This window comes from Macrobrachium rosenbergii, chromosome 15, assembly GCF_040412425.1.
Source record: "Macrobrachium rosenbergii isolate ZJJX-2024 chromosome 15, ASM4041242v1, whole genome shotgun sequence".
Lineage (NCBI taxonomy): Eukaryota > Metazoa > Arthropoda > Malacostraca > Decapoda > Palaemonidae > Macrobrachium > Macrobrachium rosenbergii.
The window spans coordinates 39,640,414-39,662,620 of NC_089755.1; the positions used below are offsets into that span (position 1 = coordinate 39,640,414).

The following is a 22,207-nucleotide window of genomic DNA, read 5'->3' on the forward strand; positions in this document are numbered from 1 at the left end:
TATAAACACAATCACAGCACGAATCTTCCTATAAATAGGAAGAAGCGTAAGAAAATGGAAGAACTCTTTGTCGAACAATCACTCTCCTTCTCTTCAGACTCTTGGGTCCTTTATCCATTTACTCTTTTTTCAATGGTATTCGTTTGTACCTTTGATTTTAAACGAATGGAAAATCAATGCCGGGTGCAAACGCAGTGCAGAAGCAAATACCGAATATTTACCGTCATTTCTCTCAAAGATTATGGTCCGACAACGCTGTGAAAATTGTTGGCGATGAAAGGGTGAATGCTATTTTTAAGATTTGAGTGCATTTGCAGTAAGCAAGCGTAGACTAGGTATTGAGAATCGATGATTTTGCAATATTTATCAGTTTATTAAAAATTTTCATGATATGGACATATAGCCTAAACCCGCATCGCCCGCATGCGCGTCTGGGCTCGCGTAAAGATATCAAAATTATGGTTTTTCCATAGAGGGAGATGACGCAAAAATACTGAAAATGTATGATAAGAATGAAAGTTTTAAAGTATCAATAACATTCAAAGTTCGACCATATCCTCGCCTCCAGCATAGTACAGCATTGACATGCTCTCTGAAATTCCTCCTCTCATTTCCTTCCTGTGCTTTTACTTCCGCTAATCCCACCACACGTCTCAAATCTCCATAGTTCTCATCCGAGTAGGTCTGGGTCTTCCAACTCATCTGACACTTAGAGGAGCCCAGCTGACACTAATTTACACTATCCTCTGCGGAGTGGTGCGAAAGACGACCAAGCCATTATCTCCCTCCTCCATTATCTTTTACACGTAAGGAACTGTTGTAATTTCCCTAAAGATGTTATTTATCACTATACCCTGCCATCTGACTCACGATATTCTTAAAAGCTGGATTCTCAAGTCGACAGAATCTTTTATGTGTACTTTACTGATGCCTCATCTTAATTTCATGTTAAATTTCAGCCTCTTTGGTTTCCAAATCGTGTTCAGCATCTTCATTGTATAATTTACCTTCTTTAGTCTTTCACTGAATTCCAAGTAAAAAAAAAAAAACTTCAGAAGGTACCATTAATCCCAAACATTTGAAAGATTCAACCTCATTAATATTGTTTCTCCTTATTTAGGATGAACAAACTTCAATATTCTCATCACGACCGACGTAAGTGCAAAACAGTGTTAGGTGACTTTGGTCTGGGAAATTTGCTGTGGTTTACCAATTCCAAATTTTTAGGCTTTGTTTAATCATTGCATATTTAGTTAGATGTCATTTACTTTCAACTAAAACTTACATCATTCAGCAGCGATTCTATCATAGATTTGTGCTTTCCATCTCCCAAGTTTTTCATTACTGATTATAATTAAAAAAGAACCTTTGTGTGTATGTATATATATATATATATATATATATATATATATATATATATATAAATATATATAAATTTGTATGTGTGAAGTACCCATATGTGCATTTATTTAAACATCTGCTCATTGCACTTCTTGTTTTAGATAAGATGAACAATTTTATACTTCTTAAATTTCTTCATTCATCGTTCACGCATTCCATATATTCAGTCTTAAAACATTGCATAACATTATGGAAGTAAATTAAAATCAGAAATTTGGGAGACGTCGCAAACATAGAGGTGAAATGCAGCCCTGATACCGCCCGCCTAAGTCCAAACGGACCCATAAATGGCCAGTTTTTCCTAGTGAAATATGTCATCAAAGACCTGGCGTTGCTTTATGGCTCAAAACGTAAGGATAGCGAGAAATCAGAAGCACTCTTCGTTCGATAAAAGACACCAAGTGATTAGCACAAGAATAGTATAATAGTTTTTTGTAGATGTAAAGGTATATAGCTATCGAAAAAACGGTTGTTTCCTTGAAATCTATTTTTGTTTTGAAATAAAACTCGTGAGATAAGAAAAGTCCAGTTCACAGTCTGCCATATTCCTTATCAAAAATTTATTGTAAATTATTGCGGAGATTTCTGAATTATTATACGAAAGTAGTTATTATATTTGTAGCTTATTCACGGAGTGAGGTAGGCCCGAGAGTATTGTGAGAAATTTAAAAAGGACGCATACATTACATTCAAGAGGCCCATTGGTGTATATATATACATATATATATGATTATTATCACTTTGTACGTGATTCATTTATCACACATTACCACAGGTGAAAAATAAGAAACGGGTGTAGGTCCTGACCGGTTTCGACTTTTCAAGCCATTGACGAAGGATGATACAGAGTGTGAGAAGTCACAAATATATATACTACAAGAACAGTAGATGAAAACACCTTATTGAAAGCAATAAGGTTAAAAAGTCAGTGTTTTCATCTATGTTTTTAAGAGCATGGGTATGTAGCCCTGAATATATTGATGATGAAATAGATAAGATTAGAATGCAGGCTGAAATATCCTGATAGTGTATTAAACAGTGCATTTGAAGGGCAAAAAGACTATGTATCAAAACCAGAAAAGAACTCTTACAACACAAAAAATTTGCTTGTTCTGCCTTATAATAATAGTATGAAAGATATCCTCATCTTCTTAAGAATTTTGTAGTGTTAATGTCATTTAAGAATAATACAACAATGAAAAATGTACTTATCAAGAACTCCCCAGACAATATTAAAGGGTGTGTATATAAAATTGTAAGTCTTGTGACAACTTTTATATTGGCCAAACCGGGAAAGCACTGGAAAAAGAATTGAACAACATAAGAAATGTGTGAGATACACAAGGGAACAGTGGTATATTTGTACATGTTAGTGAGAAACAATCATGCTATCAACTGGGAAGGGGCAAAGGATTGTATATTCTAATAATGCACTGAAAGGAACATCATTAATCTAGCTTCATAAAAGAAAGTTACAACCATAATATGAATATCAGTCAAGGAATGTATAAACTGATCCTTTAATATCAAAAAGAAATTTGTAAATTGTTTAAACTTTAAGGTAGGCAGTAGAGATGTATGAAAATAGGGATTATCATTTGTAAACACAGTACGAGGGTAGTAATGTTAATGAGTTTCCAAACTCCGCCTCCATGACACCTGTCAGGGTGGATCTGAGGTGGGGGTGGTCTGTTTATCAGCAATGTCCCCTGAGAGTCTATTGTGATTTTTAGCCAAAATGAGGTTTAAAGGCCACTCCTACCTCGACACCGGCCTGGAGTGGGGATATGGAGCCTCTAACGGTTGTGTATGTTCGTCAGTACTGTTCTTGTAGTATATATATTTGTGACTTCTCACATATCAGTCCTTCGTCAATGGCTTTGAAATAAAGTCGAAACTGGTCAGGACCTACACCCCGTTTCTTATTTTTCACCTGTAATGTGTATATATATATATATATATATATATATATATATATATATATATATGATGCAGACATATGCATGAACACACAAATTAGCTTCCATACAGATACCATCATCATCATTATACTCTTCATCATAAATTGCTACAACTTTTCCAAGACAATATAATACCCGCTTGCTTTCTTGTTAACTTATTTCAGGACTGCTAATCCTTACGAGGATAATACCCCATGCTGGCTGATGACATTTTAGCGTGAGGAATTCGTTCAGCTTTGTCGCATGTAAGTAGACCTGTCCGGTTTTGTTGGTATTGTTTGTTGTGATTTATTTCCTTTTTGCTTTTATTGTTTATTTATTCATTCCCATGTTACTGATTATTCACCTTAGCATCACTTCTTCTGGTTCAGTTTCCTCTTTTTTTATTCATAGCAGTCTGTCCCGTTTCAGCCTGCTTAGCTAGTTAATGATATTTCTTGGTTATTAAGTTATTTTGAATATTAATAATAGAAAGTTATTAACAAAATCATTTCGCTTATTCACATGTATAATTTTTTTCACTTGACAAAAAAAGGGAGGGTATACAAAAGTATTGCATTTAATTAAACATTTCCAGATTAAGTTAACCCTTAAGTAGCAAAATAAAGTCATGAATTTCAGTTTGAGAATACATTGCAATAATCCAGAAATGAAACGTTTTTGGCAATTTTATGCATAGCACACTATATATATTATATATATATATATATATATATATATATATATATATATATATATATATATATATATATATATATATATATATATATATATATATAGTATATGTATTTGATATATATATACAGTACATATATATATAATATACTTATATATCATATATATGTGTGTGTATATGTATGAACACATATATATATATATATATATATATATAATATATATATATATATATATATATATATATATATATATATATATATATATATATATATATATATATATTCACTTTGTTCTTTGTTGGTCTCCTCTAGAGCCACTAAAATCTGCCTTATGGTGTTAATGTTTTTTTTTTTTATACAAACCCCATTTCCTTCCTTGCGTAGGCCTTAATTGCTGGTCACCCGTCCAAGAAACGACAAGAAACAATGTCGGTTGTCAAACTATGATATGATAGGAAATTAACAAATGTAAAATAACAGCAAAATCACACCCGCAGCTAATTTTGAATTAAATAACACCAATGGCGCTAGTCTATTAGAAACTTCTTTAGACTAATTTTTTTTTTTTTTTTTTTTTTTAGAGACGGCGGCGGTCGTTGCAAATTTTGTGCGAAGTTGAAGAGTCGGAAATAAGTGTTTATCTTTTGATATAATCGGGAAAATATTTTTTTGGGGGGCGGGGGTGGGAGTGGGGGGATTATATCCTCTTCGCCAAGTCAGACCGAAGGAGGACTTTTATAAACCCTTCTCTCTCAACTTCGGCGTTATTAGGTTCGTGCAAAAATGGCTCATTATGCTAATAAGGATAATAAGACTCTGTAAAGAAAATGCGAAGTTTACGTAGGTATCCATTTCTCTCTCTCTCTCTCTCTCTCTCTCTCTCTTTCATTGGTCGTAGCTGTCTTGGAAGGAAACGAAAATTAAGGAACTAATTAAGAGAATTTCTTTTAGGAAATGAAAATTAAAGAATATTCAAGAATGTTTTAGAGAATTCCTTTTAGGAAACGCAATTTAAAGGACTGTATAAGAGAATTTCTTTCAGAAAACGAATATTAAAGAACTGTTTTAGAGAATTTTTTTAAGAAACGAAAACAAAGCTATTTAAGAGAATTTCTTTTAGGGGTTTAGTGGGATGAAACCGCTTATGTAAAACCTTAAACAGCTTCAAAGACGCTTTATATACAGTATATATATATATATATATATATATATATATTATATATATATATATATATATATATATATATATATATATATATATGTGTGTGTGTGTGTGTGTGTGTGTGTATATATATATATATATATATATATATATATATATATATATGTGTGTGTTTATAATTGTATAGATACAAACTGTAAAAAATCTTTGATATGAAACTAATGATTGTGATATAAAGGATATGCATTATGAATGGTTCGTTAAATAAAAAGACTTTGGAATGAATCAGGACTGTAGTCGTGGAGTGATTGACTGATTTGATTTTTGTCAACCGATATCGAAATAACAGCGGTCATCGACGCCAGGTGTATGTTTCAGTAGTTTTAATTGCATACCTGTACCAGAAAAATATTCGAATTCCATTGTGGCTCCTCGGTTATAAGCTTCATATGCAAACCCTTTTATTGGAATATATCAGAGGGATGAGTGTTGAAAAAGGAATCATATGAAATTCACGACACAAACAAATGCAACAGCAAGAACAAAAGAAAGAATGCTAGAATAAAAGATAGCAGATAATTCCATTCACTGTAGTAAGTCTCGTGGTTTACGATTCAAAAGGAGAATTCGTATGAAATATGTAACAAAAAATGCAACAACCCGAAACACAAAACTCTTAAAAAAACAATGTCGAGGAGAATAGCACACCCTGTGTTTGTAATACCCTTTTATGCTGACAAGGAAAAGCAGTGGAATTTTCACGGATTTTTGTTTTGACAAGAACATTGATTTTTGCCGTCGACACTATAAGTGAAGAGCTCGTGTCAAAATGAATTTGAAAGGGAGGGGTGTATCGAAGTTTCCCCTCTCTCTCTCTCTCTCTCTCTCTCTCTCTCTCTCTCTCTCTCTCTCTCTCTCTCTCTCTCTCTCTCTCTCTCATGTCTATGATAGAAAACGGCATTTCAGGAACAATGCTGTAAGGTGAGGAAAATTCAGTACTTATAACCTGTGATATTAATCACATTAGTTCTTAGAGTACTTTACCCAGTTACCGGAATATTTGAAGTAACTTCCTTAATCATTAACAGTAAAATTTCTTCGAGTGTTACTTAAAGTAGATGTGACCTAGCATTACCAAACCTAATTAACTTTAATTAGCTTGAATAATTTGATTATATACCTACTTAGATCAATCTCGTAGTTCTGACGAATAAGTAAATTTTGGGAGTGGATGGATGCTGCATATTTTTCTTATTTTTATCATTTGCGAAACAATGGTTTTGTATATTTAACTGTTTCATCCTCTTTGATTGCCGTAGTGTATTTGTGCCTTGTTCTTGTGAAATCTTTGAATGATATTTTATGTTCTCATATTTTGAAATTCTCCAAAGTTTCGTCTTTTAAGTTAAGAACGTTTTATGTTTCTTGTGAAAGAAAGATGACTAAAGGGGAATTTTTGACACTGGTAATCTTGAGAATTTTTTATTGTATATTTAATTAAAGAAATTACTTCGTTTTTGACTGTCTTAATGTCTCATCTTGCGCACCTAAATGAGTAACACGATTTACGATTTTCGACAAGTTTATTGTTCGTGAATAATAATAATAATAATAATAATAATAATAATAATAATAATAATAATAATAATAATAATAATAATAATAATAATAATAATAATGTCACGAATTTCCTTGCCAAAGTACAGCTCCAGGATAAATGCAATATCTTGCAATTGCGTAACAGCAGACACAGACCATATGGTTAACAGTAACTTAGATCACACCGCGATTATTGTGGTCGAACATAAGATAAAGAAGAAATTTAGATTAATGGGATTCATGACGGATGGGTTGAAGAATTTTTCCCGTTTATGCATATTTATTCAAAGTAAGAAAACCTGGCCGTTTATATTGATCTGAAACCTTTGAGGATCAGTGTCCGGGATAAAGCTCATTTAAATGCATATATAAATTCCAGCATTTTTCTCTCTTTCCCTCTTTATTCTTTGCAAAATTGCATATGTAATTTTTACACACACAAACACACACACACACATACATATATATATATATATATATATATATATATAGAGAGAGAGAGAGAGAGAGAAAAGAGAGAGAGAGAGAGAGAGAGACTCTCTCCAAATGGCCTAATCATTGAAATATGTAGTTGGTATTTAGTCGGCTGTGATGTTTTCATGACCAGATTGAAAATCTTCATTCGTGAAGTCTTTCGTAGTCTCTCTCTCTCTTCTATATATATATATATATATATATATATATATATATATATATAACTGAATCAATGAAAATATGGAACGTGATGAATATATAAATAAAGGTAAAATCCACGAAGGAAACGAAACACTGGAGTGCAGCGAGGCCTTTCGACGCTAGGTCCTTTACTTAGCAGACTGAAGAAATATAAATGTATGTTTACAAAGAAAGCTCATATAAATGACAGATGGGGATTATAAAGAAACATATGTTCCTGGAATCCAACACAATCTTTGAACGATATTTATATATATATCTTATATATATATATATATATATATATATATATATATATCTATAAACTGTGAAAGAATGAAGACATATGTTTGTTGTTGAAATTCATCACGGAGTCGGTAAGTGGTTGTATTTTCGCCTGTCTTTTGCACCATAAATGTCACAAAAACCATGAGGCTCGAAAACGTTTATTATTTACTTAATGCCAGACTATAAAAAGCATGGAAGGAACAGTGAGAGTAACCACTTTGGAAACTGGCTCAAAATGAGCTAACGTTTCCAATGGATATTGAAATAAAAATTTTGTAAACTGACCTTTTCCTCAAAAATGAACAGAAATAAGCATTTTTCCTTCAACGATAAAAAGAAATGTATATTAAAAGAAATAAATATTTTTTCCACAGAACTAAAAAGTAATTAATATTTTTTCTAATTCTAACATTCACTGAACAAAATTCAGCTTTTTCTAAGATAATCACAATAAAAAGAACATTCTTTGATTCCCAAGTCTTTCAAAATATCGGCCGACCAATAATACCCACTCGCCCAGGAACACCAAGCGATCATTTACATGACTTCCATGTTTGTAAGATTTATATACGCTCTCTGGAAAGGAGGTTGATATGACTTCCAGGGAAATCGCATTACATTTTATCCGAAAAGTATATGCCACTTTGCGCTGAATGATTCTCGGGCATTGTCTTGGAAGAAGGAGGAGAATGCAGTTCTTACCGAAATACTATCGGTTCAGCTTTCTCTTTATTCGTATGTGAAGACCACTCGGCTTTCCGTCACCAGACGCGACTTTCTAAGCTTTATTTTCTTGGGATGCCTTTATTCAGATTGGAAATTAAAAGGATCATTGTTATTTAGAAAATCCGGCACCATTAGAGTTAGTAGTTCATTTATTTTTGAAGTTCGTTGCCTTTATTTTAGTTTTCTTCTAATTTCATTCCAGCTGTTTTCTGCCGTTTTGATTCTAGAATTTCCTGTATGAATTCATGGAACTGCTCTAGGAAAAATTAGCATAAAAATTATGCACTTTCGAGATGAAAGTATTGGCTTACCCTTCTCCAAAATCGAACAAAGAGCTTTCATTACAATCATTTAATGAGAATTCCGGCAGAGCACAAGTTTTAATTATTTTTGAAGTACTCTTTTTCAGAATCTATATTGAAAAGGGTCTCGTGTAATGAAAAAACCCAAAAATTTGAACGAAGTGCTATTGCAGTATAAACCTCGTAAAAGAATTATTTGCACTCTGCACAGATGTGGGATGATCGGTGATAGTGAGTGTCCTGTGCACAAACCGAAAATTCTTCATGTATTTCGTTGAGGAATACTAATTTAAAAGTTACTTCAGCAGTAGACCTTATCAGCATTCATTTGTTAGCTGCAAAGGTTTTTAATCCCTAAGAAAAGTTCGTGAAACAAAATTTGAAAAACATTTTCTTAAATAAAATGGAGACAGATACAGAACGAAAGTCCGTAAGGGTACATCGCCGTTGATAGTAATCTTACCTGATTCCCCGCACAGAAACTGATGCGTCCTCCTGTCCTCTCCCCATCTGATTTGTGGTCATGATAAGGAGTGAATCCACTATCTGAAGATCAGTCTTTTTACCCTGGTTTCTCCCTGATGGTTTTGAAGAGAGTGTCATTGATACAAGACTCGTGTGATTCTCTCTCTCTCTCTCTCTCTCTCTCTCTCTCTCTCTCTCTCTCTTCCTTAATACTTTTATGTCTTTTTCTGTTTCTGCTTTCTGTATCTAAAGACCTCGATTGTTTGTCTTTAATCCATGATATTTTGAGCACCAGAAATTAGGTTTTCTACAGTCCCATATATATAATATATATATATATATATATACACATATATATATATGTATGTATGTATGTATGTATATATATATATATATATACACATATATATATATATATATATATATACACATATATATATATATATATATATATATATATATATATATATATATATATATATACACACCAGTATGTAGTGAATACGTAGAAAGAGAAGGAGTGAGTTTGTAAGCTTTCATTTACCGAGATAAAGATAATAGGCATTTTATGTCGGAAGAAAAGTTAGTGAAAATGAAGTTGTTGAAGGACATAATTTTAAAAAATTACTTTGTCTTTATCTCACATTTTAGAATAACTTTACCTTGTGATATCTCAAGATTTTCCTCATATTCTTAGGTCAGAATGATTACTTTCTGGACGAATATTTTAATCCTTAGGAAAACAGTTTTAAAAGGAAAAAATAACATATATAAAACCCTTTTATTCAACTCTGTTTTAGAAAGATAAGTTATCGCAAGCCTTGTAATTATACCTTTAGATTTGCGCTCAAATTACACTCACGGAACAAAGTCAGTAGCCTAGATATCAATTTCAGGTTTATGTCTGAGCGTATTTATAGATCATGTTTACTGGCGCCGGAGATAAACAACTCACGGCAATTAGTTTGACGCGCAAACTGTGTTTGAGACCGGAGGATTATCCCCGGTTGTTTGATGGAGCGTCGCTTCAAAACGGCGGCGATCACAGATTGCCACTCGATATTTTATCCAGGGGCGCTGAAACACTTTTTCCGAAGCCGTCGTTCGATGCAAATGGACTCTAGCAAGAGGCGGCGATGGAGAGAGAGAGAGAGAGAGAGAGAGAGAGAGAGAGAGAGAGAGAGAGAGAGAGAGAGAGAGAGAGTCGAGGCAACACGAAGATTTTATTGCAAATGGAAACATATGGACGCGATTCGCAAGGACCATCAAATACCACCTCCCCTTTAGCCAGACACATATCCTGGAGTGCTGTAAGCCCGTCTTTCCTTTCTTGGTTTCTTTATATCCTCTCTTTCATTTCCCCACTTCGCCACTTCCATTACTCTTTTTGGGCCTTGTGCTTTTATATCCGTTCGTGGATTTTGTATCTGTAACCGTTTACCGTTTCAGGTCTCAATGAATTTTTGTGCTATATTTTTAAAATGATAATTATTGCCATATTTTGTATTGCACCTCATTTTAAATCAATTTTTGTTTTTGCTCATATATCGATACACAGCTATATAAATTATAACAAGATTTATGCTGAAGAGCACTTACTGGATGCAAAACAAGTTAAAAAGTGTTTATCCACAAGTATTTTTTAAAAATGATAATACCTTGCACACACACACACACAATCATTCACCGTCGCTTTTAAATAAAAACCAAAAGGGAAAGACCTTGCGTCAACGTGAGTAATATAATATTGATAAGATCGCTGTCTGATAAAAGGAAATGTGTAGTGACACTGATTGAAATACTGTTCCGCGGCTACAGCTTGTTTTCCGACAGATTGGAGGGAAATCAGTATAATTGCTGGTAATGTCTAGTGATTTGTTTATTAATTAGGTTAAATATTCGTCCATTCCTTATAACTGTACATGGTTACGATAATGTCGTTATTAATTGAGGAGAGAGCTATTAGAAATCATTTTATACATTATTCAGTTTCCTTTTAACCTTGCATCTTATAACTTTTAATTACACACACATATATATATAATATATATATACATATGTACATATATATATATATATATATATATATATATATATATATATATATATATATATATATATATATATATATATATATATATATATATTTGTTATGTGTGTGTGCATGTATATGTGTGTTTATATGTGTGCATGAAAGTTTTAAGTGCTTTGAATGTTATTTCGTACATATCTACATACGTTTATGCACCTTTGGCGTCCCTTGACAGGTGTCCATTACGTCCTGTCAAAGTATCGGATGGCAATTGCAGTGGCAATCTGCAAGTGCCATCGTTTTGAAGCACTCCCTCTGCAAACTACCTGGGATAATCCTCAGATCTCGATCGCAGTTTGCGCCGCAAACTAACTGCATTGAGTATTTTATCCCGTTGTAAGTAAAAAAGATCCATATATACTGTACTCTCGTATATAAATCAGTAATTGCCGTGCGCGGCACTGGATTTGTTTAGCGATCCATCACTTTTAGATATTATTGCGACCCACTGACACTCGTCATTGCACATTCCAGCAGCACTGGTCTTTTTTAACTTTTTTTTTAAACATGGAAAGGCGTTAACTTTGTTCAGTGTATGAATTTTTTTACGCTTATTTAACACGTGTATGTTACAAGTTTCTGAAGCGCTAAATGCTTCTCTTTATCCGGGTATAGAAATGGCATTACTCATATGACAGTTTCGGTACTGCATTCGAGATATTTTCCGCATTTAAGGCATAGTTTTAAATCTGACCAGTATTAATGGGTAGTTGATGCGATTAGCTAAAATTACCTGGATATGATTCAGGGCGTCAGTTAACACCTGAATATAATAGTAATCATCATCATCATCCTCATCACCATTTTTACCATGGAGTCTTTTGGTTTAATAGCTTTGGACGTACTACATAACTGCGATAGTACATAGTACAGAAAGAATCATAACTGTAAATCACCCATTTCATAATACCTCAGATGTTTACCTACGCTCCAAGAACACATTCTTAACCGATACCAATATTAACATTAACTTTTCGTGCGTTGGCAGTCCATGAATCGTGGAACACCGGATCAGTAAAGTAAATAAATGTTCTCGAAAAGATATTTACCGGCCATATTGTTGAAGAAGACATGCGAAACGCTAGAGAGTTACGATGGCAAAGCCCATTCCGCGTTTAGTTCAATAAAATCCTCGGTTGTCTGAATACCCGCCTTATCATTTATTGCACTCCGAAATCACCGTTTATGGAGACGACTCTGAAAGATCGCGGAAGATTCGAGTCAGAGTTTGAAGCTGTATAGCTCCTCTATCTGTTTAATGTCGAATTCGCCGAGAAAAATGCAAGTCTCTTGTCGCAAGTATTGCCATTTGATGGCCTCCATTTAACGTTAAATCTAGATTTGGGGTCTAGAACTCTTGCCGTTTATGCAAATATAATCTTTATGTTCTCTTAAGGGGCCGTCGAGCGATAGTCGACTATAACGGCCATTAGACTATTTATTTTTGTGGACAATTCCCGATACGTTGTTGACATAAATCAGTTTCTTTTTGTGAAGAAATGGAGGTCGGTGATGATCCCCCATTAGATTGGTCTCTGGTTATCGCTCTGTGGAGATAAAACTCCCTTTATTAACCCGCATTAACATCCTGTAATTGCCCGTTAATGCCCTACATTGCACGAACAGAGAGAGCTATCTTCTTCGCGCTCTCAGTACTTGGAAACACACTCTCTCTCTCTCTCTGTCAGTACTTGGAAACACACACACAGTCACACTCTCGCTCTCTCTCTCTCTCTCTCTCTCTCTCTCTCTCTCAGATCTCTCTCTCTCTCTCTCTCTCATCTGTACACGCACACACACACACATATATATATATATATATGTGTGTGTGTGTGTGTGTGTGTGTGTGTGTGTGTGTGTTTATATGTATGTTTGTGCATAAAGGTATTGTTTATGTTTTTACACTTGAGTGTTTAGACGTTTTTACTTAAAACAAATCTATGTGTGTTTGTTGATTTAGTATGGAGTATGAAGGGAAACAGACAGACAGACTGACTGATGCATGCAATGAAAATCAAACCTACTGAGCGGAAACCAAAGTATCAACTTCATATTGAAGTATAGAGAAAGACAAACGTTTCAGATCTTTGCGTAAATATTTAACTGCAAAGCAACATGGAAATTTCATCCACTGGAGTGAGAGGGCTTTCAGTGGTTCGTAGGGATAAGTATGATGGAGAGAGAGAGAGAGAGAGAGAGAGAGACTTGGAATATCTGACAGCTTCTCTTCATGATGACAGATTACCCAGCCCTGGTTACTCTGTCCTTTGCCAATTTTAGTTTGTTTGTGTGATGCCCTGTTGAAGAAGACCACAGCTTGAAGTCTAAACTGAGTGGATTGCGTCAGATTTTGGTAAAAGAAACAGGGAATGCTGTCTATTTTTTCCGTGTTCTTATTTTTTCATTGTCTTGCGTTTTATCGGTAATAAGTATAATTTATTTTGTAGTTAAGTAAGTGAACATCATACTTCGTTTTATTACTAACTGTATGTTCGTACACTTGAATCAAATGCACAGTTCTTTTAACCGTCAGTGAAAATATCATTTACTTTGAATTTTCAAAATGATCATTCAACCTCTGGAAAGTTCTCTCTCTCTCTCTCTCTCTCTCTCTCTCTCTCTCTGTTGTATTCAGTCACTCCTAGATTCTCTTAATTAAATTTGAATGACTTTTCACTAAAGCACATTCAAGGTATTCAGCCTTATATCTGTACGTGCCCAATCTATACACGGTGTATTTCAATACGACACATCTACAATGGGGTTTTACAGCCGGAAATTTATTATTTAAAATTTTTCGTATTTTCTTTTAGTCCAAGTGAGTGTGTTATTCAGATTAGTAGTCCTGAGACTTGTTAGAATATAAGAGGTGTTGGCTATTTACTTGCTCATTTACAATCTCAGTTACGGAGTCTAAAGAAGAAAGTTTCGTTGAGAAATTTTAGCTTACCTGCCACCCTCTTACCTATGAAAAAAAGATGATGAAAAACTTATAAATCCGAAGAGAGATACTAGAATTTGCCATTAAATGAGAGGAAAAAACTGAAAGTTGAAATGCACAAATAGTGAGGAAATGAGGAGTTAGCCATACAGGGAGAGGCAGTTGAATTATCCCTAACTTGACATAAAATTGAAATGCGTATAATGCGAAAAAGAGGAAAGGTTGAGTATTCATAAATTGTATGTGTGTGTGTTTGAGAGAGAGAGAGAGAGAGAGAGAGAGAGAGAGAGAGAGAGAGACTTGAATTAGCATAGATGAAAACAAGGAGAGAGAGAAAATAATTACATACGCATCAAGGAAACCTCTCCGGGCAATGCATCTTCGTGTTATGCACCACCTGTGAAAGTTAAATACATCGATCCATCTGACCCAGGCCATCTCTCAGAGGGATGTAAATTCCTTTGCAAACATCAGCGTATCCGGAAATGGCCTCCATTCATCTGAATAATTGGCCATCGGAGTTTTCCGGAGCCTTTGGCATTTTTGGCAGATATTTTCGGAGCTAAAACCTCTCTCTCTCTCTCTCTCTCTCTCTCTCTCTCTCTCTCTCTCTCTCTCTCCTTCGTCGTCGTCGTCGTCGTTGTCCCGTTCAACCGATATTTCTTTTCTGATGGCTTTGGCCGTCCTCAACTTTTTCGCCTTTCGGTAATGAATAGATCGAGGCCGGGTAATTGAATTGCTCTTGTATACTGGGTCTAATCACTGAACACAATAAAACTTATTTCGGATGAATTCGGTTGGATGAAAGTGTTTTTCGCACTCTGACATGAGATATTATGCACTTGCGTAGGTCCAGGTCTCGAATAAAAGATTGGGTTTGTTCGGGGTGAAATTACTTGAACTTGCAAAAAAATCTTGACTACCTGTTGCAAACGTACTAAAGTCACAATAAAGGCAAGAAAGCACAAACTTAAGCCTACAGTCATTACTACGGCATTTAAAGCAAATGGCTTGTGTGGTTTTTTGTTTCTGTAAAATTGTATGATTTTCGACTGAATCCATTTGAATAACAACTTAGTCGTACTTGGCTGCCTTTCGGAACTGTTCGTTGCAAGATTCAGTACACCTTAGGAGGTGTTTCCATAGAAGGGCCTTTGGTCTTACCCTCGATCCTCTGGGCAGAATTCCATTTGCATAATCCTCAAGTAACGGAAATTCCATAGGCAAGACATGTAGCATGATAGTATGAGTTTATAGATACCGTACGTATTTATTCATTCGAGCTGTTAATGAATGCTGAACAACAATTTAAAGAATGGTCTTTCACGTGGTTTAACAATTTTCAAAACTCATTCACTTGCAACCATCTTTTTAGACATTTCGTATTTTACTAAGACTTAAGACTCCTGATAATATAATGACACGTGTGTGCACATGCGCAGGTTCAGAAATAGATGGATGGGAAGCAGAGATTTATTGAGGCTTGATATCTTCATATCGGATACCTACACAATCAGAATAAATGAGAAACTATAGAATTAATTAATTCACAGTAACATGCCTCATTAGACAGTGAGTTTTATATGTCTTTGTATGTGCGTCTGCGAGAAGAGAGATAAGGACATATCCGCATACCATGGAATCTTCACCAGTGTAATGACTATTTAACTCTAATTAGAAAACTATAGAGTTCATACAAATAAGCAACCCATTTAAGATTAAGATTTTTTATTTAATTCATACAAAATTTCCACGTGAAATCGGCTTTGGTTACTATTTAGGTATTTACTAATAATTCTAGGTTATGTTCACTTAACTTTATCTAAACTGACTGTAAACAAATTTGCCTGAATTTTATTCTAGAATGAAACTGCATTAATGCTTTCTCTCTCTCTCTCTCTCTCTCTCTCTCTCTCTCTCTCTCTCTCTCTCTCTCTCTCTCTCTCTCTCTCACACACACACACACACACACACAAACAAAACCACAAGCTCGACAGACAAACATGGTAAGAGCGAAGTTGCAAACTCAACTCCAGCTTTCCTCCTCTCCTCTGAATTGCAAATTAAGCCAGAATTAAGTTTTCAAACACAAAGAGAAAAATACCGCCATTACCATATCAGTTTTCACCTCTTACATTGTTCTTTCCTTAGCGGTTCTAAACATGTGAGGGGTATGAAGTTCGTGAAACATTGTTGCAAATGGAGATCAAAGGAATAAAGATAAATGATAACCAAAACTTAGACAAAAACAAAAGCTCAAGGAAACGTTCGGGTTTTCGTTGTACTTCTATCAGTGTGTTCTTATGAAAGTTATTGAAGTGTTGTTGACAGGTAAAAATTAACATATGATAGCTAAAATTCGCATAAAAAGAACACGAAAATGAGGCTTGCTATTTGATGTAGTTTTGATCTGGTGTCTCAAAAGCACTTAAGAGTACTTTTGAAATTGAGAGAGCAATAAAATGATTAACAAAAATGACTACCTAAGAACAAATGGAAAACTACAGATTTAATGAAATTTACCAAAATCAACGAAAAATGGGCAAATGGAAAGATGTCTGTCATCTGCGGGTATGAAGAATTAGCCATGGAGAAAATTTTTTCGTATCAAGAACGTAATATTACATCAGATGCACATTATATACTGCTTAGGTCAACACGGGCTCGATGGGATTTAACGAAAGCGAACTAAAGGGTTCTGGTTTGCTCTAGAATCGATCCAGGGATATATCTATTGTGAGGCGAGAGTACTAACCACTGCGATATGCGCACGTGCACGCACGAATATTTGTGTGTATATATATATATATATATATATATATATATATATATATATATATATATATATATATATATATATATATATATATATATATATATATATATATATATATATATATATATATATATATATATATATATATATATATATATATATATACATATACACACATTACATATACATATGCAAACATACATACGTATACACGTATATATACATGTATATGTATATATATGTATATATTTATACACATGCACATAAAGTGCGTATGAGAGGGATAGTAAAAAGGGGAAAGTGCATAGGAATGTTTCCATCGACAGCAATATTCCCCTTATGTTCCTCCATCCTCCTCATCCACTTCCAACCAAGCAAACGTATTAATTTCCTTTCTCCTTTGCGACAAGAGTCCGAAAATGATATTAATCAATTTTTCGCAGCTACTCTTAAGAGATGTATTATTCATGTCGTGTTTCTCCTCCTACCCCAAGAAATTATTGTCCCATGATGCAGATGTGGTTAATTTGTTATGTTTCTTTAACTGGCGAACCCTTGTCGCCCTGAAGGATAGATCTCTCGAATGTGCAAAGGACAATTAATTCTATTTAACTGTACCACAGAGATACTCTGGGGACTGACAGCAGACTTGAGGAAATTAATGCAACAGTATTCGCTTTGCGTAAGCTCTGGGTTATCTCATGTCATTGATCGTGCAAATGCAGCATAATATTGTTTTATATATATATATATATATATATATATATATATATATATATATATATATATATATATATATATATATATACACATATATATATATATATATATATATGTATATATGTATGTATAATGAATATATATATATATATATATATATATATATATATATATATATATATATATATATATATATATATATATATATATATATATATATATATAAATCACATATAGACAATATATGTAAAGATAATACGTATACGTAGTAAACATACCTAGAAACATGTTTCATATTTGTGTGCACAAGTTACATGAATACATATGCATAGATGAAGATTAAAAAATCAATGCCTAAAAATGTATCCAGACAAAACAATAAAAATAATCATATGATGAGGTTATGTAAAGTAGATAATTATATAAACCAAATAGTTATCCTGTTAGATTAACCAGTATGGATAACCAGATTATGAAATGCATATCTTGGTTGATCAGTATGCCACTATATGTATATTTTAACACATATGTATTATTTTTATTAAAGAAATAAATGTAGCCAATATATAAAGTACAGTTAATACCACCAAATTTCTTCTACTCCTTGCATTTGTACCTGCAATAAAACCTTTTCAGTCTTTCTCGGTGTAGTTGGGTTTTAATGAAAATAATGGCCAGTTACCTCACTATTTAACCCTAAACACCCAATGGCTCATATCTAATGGGGACATTACGAGCACCACAGATTTCGCAATGTCCTTCTTCAATCCTCGTGTTCTTTTTCCAAAAACATTACGCTGGCAACTGCGCCCACGGATCCTAACAGCATACCGATGGCAATCAACACGTAGAAGAATAAAGTCTCAGCAAACAGCAGAACGGTTACTGGGAGAAAACAGGTCCAATGCTGCAATAGCGTTTTCGACGGGCTTACTGTAGGGAATTGTCAGACGCCCGGGGTTGGTGGGGGATGCGTACCACTAACCCCCGCAAATAGCTCAAATCCACGAATACTTAAAACCCCTTTAAAAACACTTATAACTGCCTATTTTGATAGTTCAAAACATCAAAAACCTTCTAAAAATGCTTATAGCTGAATATTTTAATAGTGTTATCGCAAAAAGTATATTTAATCACGAAACTTATGTAAAAATATACTAATTTGTGATTATTTCTCTATGAAAAATACTGCGAATAGGCGAATTTTCCGTGGATAATGTGTATAAATGTTCTACAGATAAATCTGCGAATAGGTGGGGGTCCACTGTAATTTTCTATATATATATATATATATATATATATATATATATATATATATATATATATATATATATATATATATATATATATATATATATATATATATATATATATATATATAAATATATATATTTATATATTTATTTATATGAAATTTTTTATTACACCTCTCTTGATAGCTCAGTGGTAGAACGTCGACTGGAGTTGCTGGATATGTTCTGTGTCGTGAGATCATGACTCAGCAGTACCAATCCATTTATCACTTATAAATTCCTTCGGTGATAATTCCCTATCGGATACTCCCTGAGGTTGCCTGAATTTGATATTAAGCGACATCTATAGCTTCCTGATTATATATATATATATATATATATATATATATATATATATATATATATATATATATATATATTATATATATATATATATATATATATTATATATATATATATATATATATATATATATATATATATATATATAGTGGTATAATCTTGTCATTGATTAACAGGTTGTTATATATATTGATCAACGGTTTGTTATATATATATATATATATATATATATATATATATATATATAATATATATATATATATATATATATATATATATATATATATATATATATATATATATATATATATAGTGGCACTTGTCTTGCCATTAATTAACAGGTTGTATTAACAAAGATGAAGCGGGTGATGATTTAGGCACATTTTGCTAAATCCTATTGATATAAGCAATGAATTATGTAATGTAAATGGCAGCCAGGGTGAATAGTAAATGGGCTTGTAGGCCAACTCCCTTCTTCATTGTTAGAGCCACCCAACACAGTCGACAACTACCGTGTATATAGTTTACTGCTTAGCTCAGCAGAGGAATTTAACAGTACGAGCCTGAAGTGTACATTCTTTCTCTGGGATCAAACTCGTGCTCTTCTCAATTGTAAGGTTAGCGTTCGAACCACTGCTGTTTGTCTTCTAGATGTCTGTGACTAAAAATGCATTACCCTTCCTTCTCTAAGCATCGAGTTTGCTTTGGATAGGGTACCTAGGTTTACACTTCTATCCCTTCCCATTAGTGGCATTTTAGACTATGTGCCAGCACAATCTGGAAATCAGTGGTTGTCACCTTCCACTAACATGTGCACAATGTTACACATCCCTAGATTTATAACAACGAATTCCTCTCTCCGGCGTCGCCTCTGCTTTTCCTAAAATGACCCAGTTGAGTCGAGGTCAAGAATCAACACGAGCTTGTCTGGATAATCCATTACTCCGGGTCACGGGGAATTCATTAGTCGAGGTCAAATTACTTTGTTGTCCGGTGAGCGTCCAAGAGGAGGCTTTATTACCTTGCAGATTGTCTGGGATCCTGAGGAATGTTCAGTAAAGAGACGCGACAACATTGCAAACAGATGTTGTTGTCTAACGTACTAAATGGTGGTGTAGAATTAGTGGAGAGAGGAACGCCTTACGTATATGTCACAGAAGTGTTATTATCTAAGGTCAGTTGTCTTTAGTTCCTGTGTTATTGGCTGACAGGTAGATAAGTAGTGAGATGGAAATGAAGTAAAACCCTCAACACTTTTTATTCGTTCTATAGTCCGGTGAAAATATCACCTTAAACTCTCACCTCATTCAAATGTCAATTCTCATTTCAACTGTATCTTAACCCCACATACTCTCCCACCCTAACCCCACCTTCCTCAGCTTACCTCATATTTCTCCTCAACCCCACTCTCATTACCCCTCAACCGACCTGAATTCTCTCTTCACCCCCACCTCAAACACACCTCAACCTGCCCCACCCCCCCTCATCTCAACCCTACCGCCATGGCGCTTTAACTCGCACCGCACCTCCAACAACAACACACACCTCAACCAACCTCATTCCAGCCTCAGCCAAACTCCAGTCTCACCTCAGGACCACCTCAACCCCACCTCACCCTCCATTTCCAATAACGCTGTGTATACTTGCAGATTCGTTTTAAGCCCTTCTCTCTTTTAACATCCGGAATCTCTGCCGATCCATTCCGACGACTCTAAATCGTCAAAACGTATTTCATTTCATAAACTGATCCCAAATTCTCTTGAATCCCGAAATTAATTTGTATTCCGAAATGTTTTTTCGTCCTGGATGTGAATCCGATAACAGGCCGATGAGGCGCAGGTAGCAAATTACCTGGTGGAAATCAGTCGGCTGTGATTGACAATGGGTTCATTACTGCGTTTTATTTTATCAGAATATCAAGTTAGCGGAAGTTGGGTGGCGGAAGACTAGTAAGAAAAGATATTGTTTATTTCTTGTTTTTTCATATAACTCGCTCAGGTCTTCAGAGTTCAAAGACAAGGCATGTAATTCTTTTTATTTTATGCGCGTCTTATCACACCTCAGATAGTTCAGAGAAGAAAGAATGAATAAATGGTTAAATCAGGTACGAAGAGGAAATAGAAAAAATGATATAAAAACATGCTAAATATCTTTGGATATTGTACCCTTCAGCACAAATTCCCTCCACTTCAATACAGCGCAATGCTTGGCAATTTTCCTTGATCCTTTACCAGTTTAGAATCGAAAACAAAGCATATTAAATGAACTGGCTTAGCAATCGAGAATTGATAGATGGCGAAATCCGTCTCAATTTAGAAGTCATTTATATCATTTTGACAACTAGAGGCTATTACCGCTGGTGATAATAAACACGAGTTTAAATTGCTTGATCGTTAAAGTTGGGTAGATCTGTCATGAGCTTATACTGTTGCAAGCAGAATCGGTCAGTTTCTGTGACTGACTTTGCTTATATAATTTATTATTAATCGTTTCTTGTAATTATTCAGTTGCAATGTGTTTTACATACATATTGTGTGTTTGATATTGTTTATTTGTGTGCCTTTGGTGGTATGTTATAGTTACTTCATCCTTAGTTCTGTCTTAAACGGAATAGAACTCTGGTACTGGTATTATTTCAGTGCCTCCTACCTTTTTGAAGCAAAAGCACTCAATATCTTCCCCTAAGATTATGAAGGTATTTTGACCTACTGTAGTTAATGTCAAACGCAAGTGCTGAAGGAGAAACACCTACAACGCTTTATAGACACCCATTACTCTTAAATGTATCTGTTTCCCACTAATAGGCACTCCATGACATCCTGCAGGTACCCTCAGACTCCTCTTACGT

At 34.2% G+C, this 22,207-nt stretch overlaps 1 long non-coding RNA gene across 2 annotated transcripts in view; it reads left to right on the forward strand.

Annotated features, from left to right (window-relative positions):
- The window catches only part of LOC136846403 (uncharacterized), a 103,697-nt gene that overhangs the window by 13,003 nt on the left and 68,487 nt on the right, over window positions 1-22,207 (forward strand). For both annotated transcript variants that reach the window (XR_010855373.1, XR_010855372.1), the window contains exon 2: window positions 3,527-3,607. This is a non-coding gene — a long non-coding RNA (uncharacterized lncRNA). The remainder of the gene's footprint in view (window positions 1-3,526; window positions 3,608-22,207) is intronic.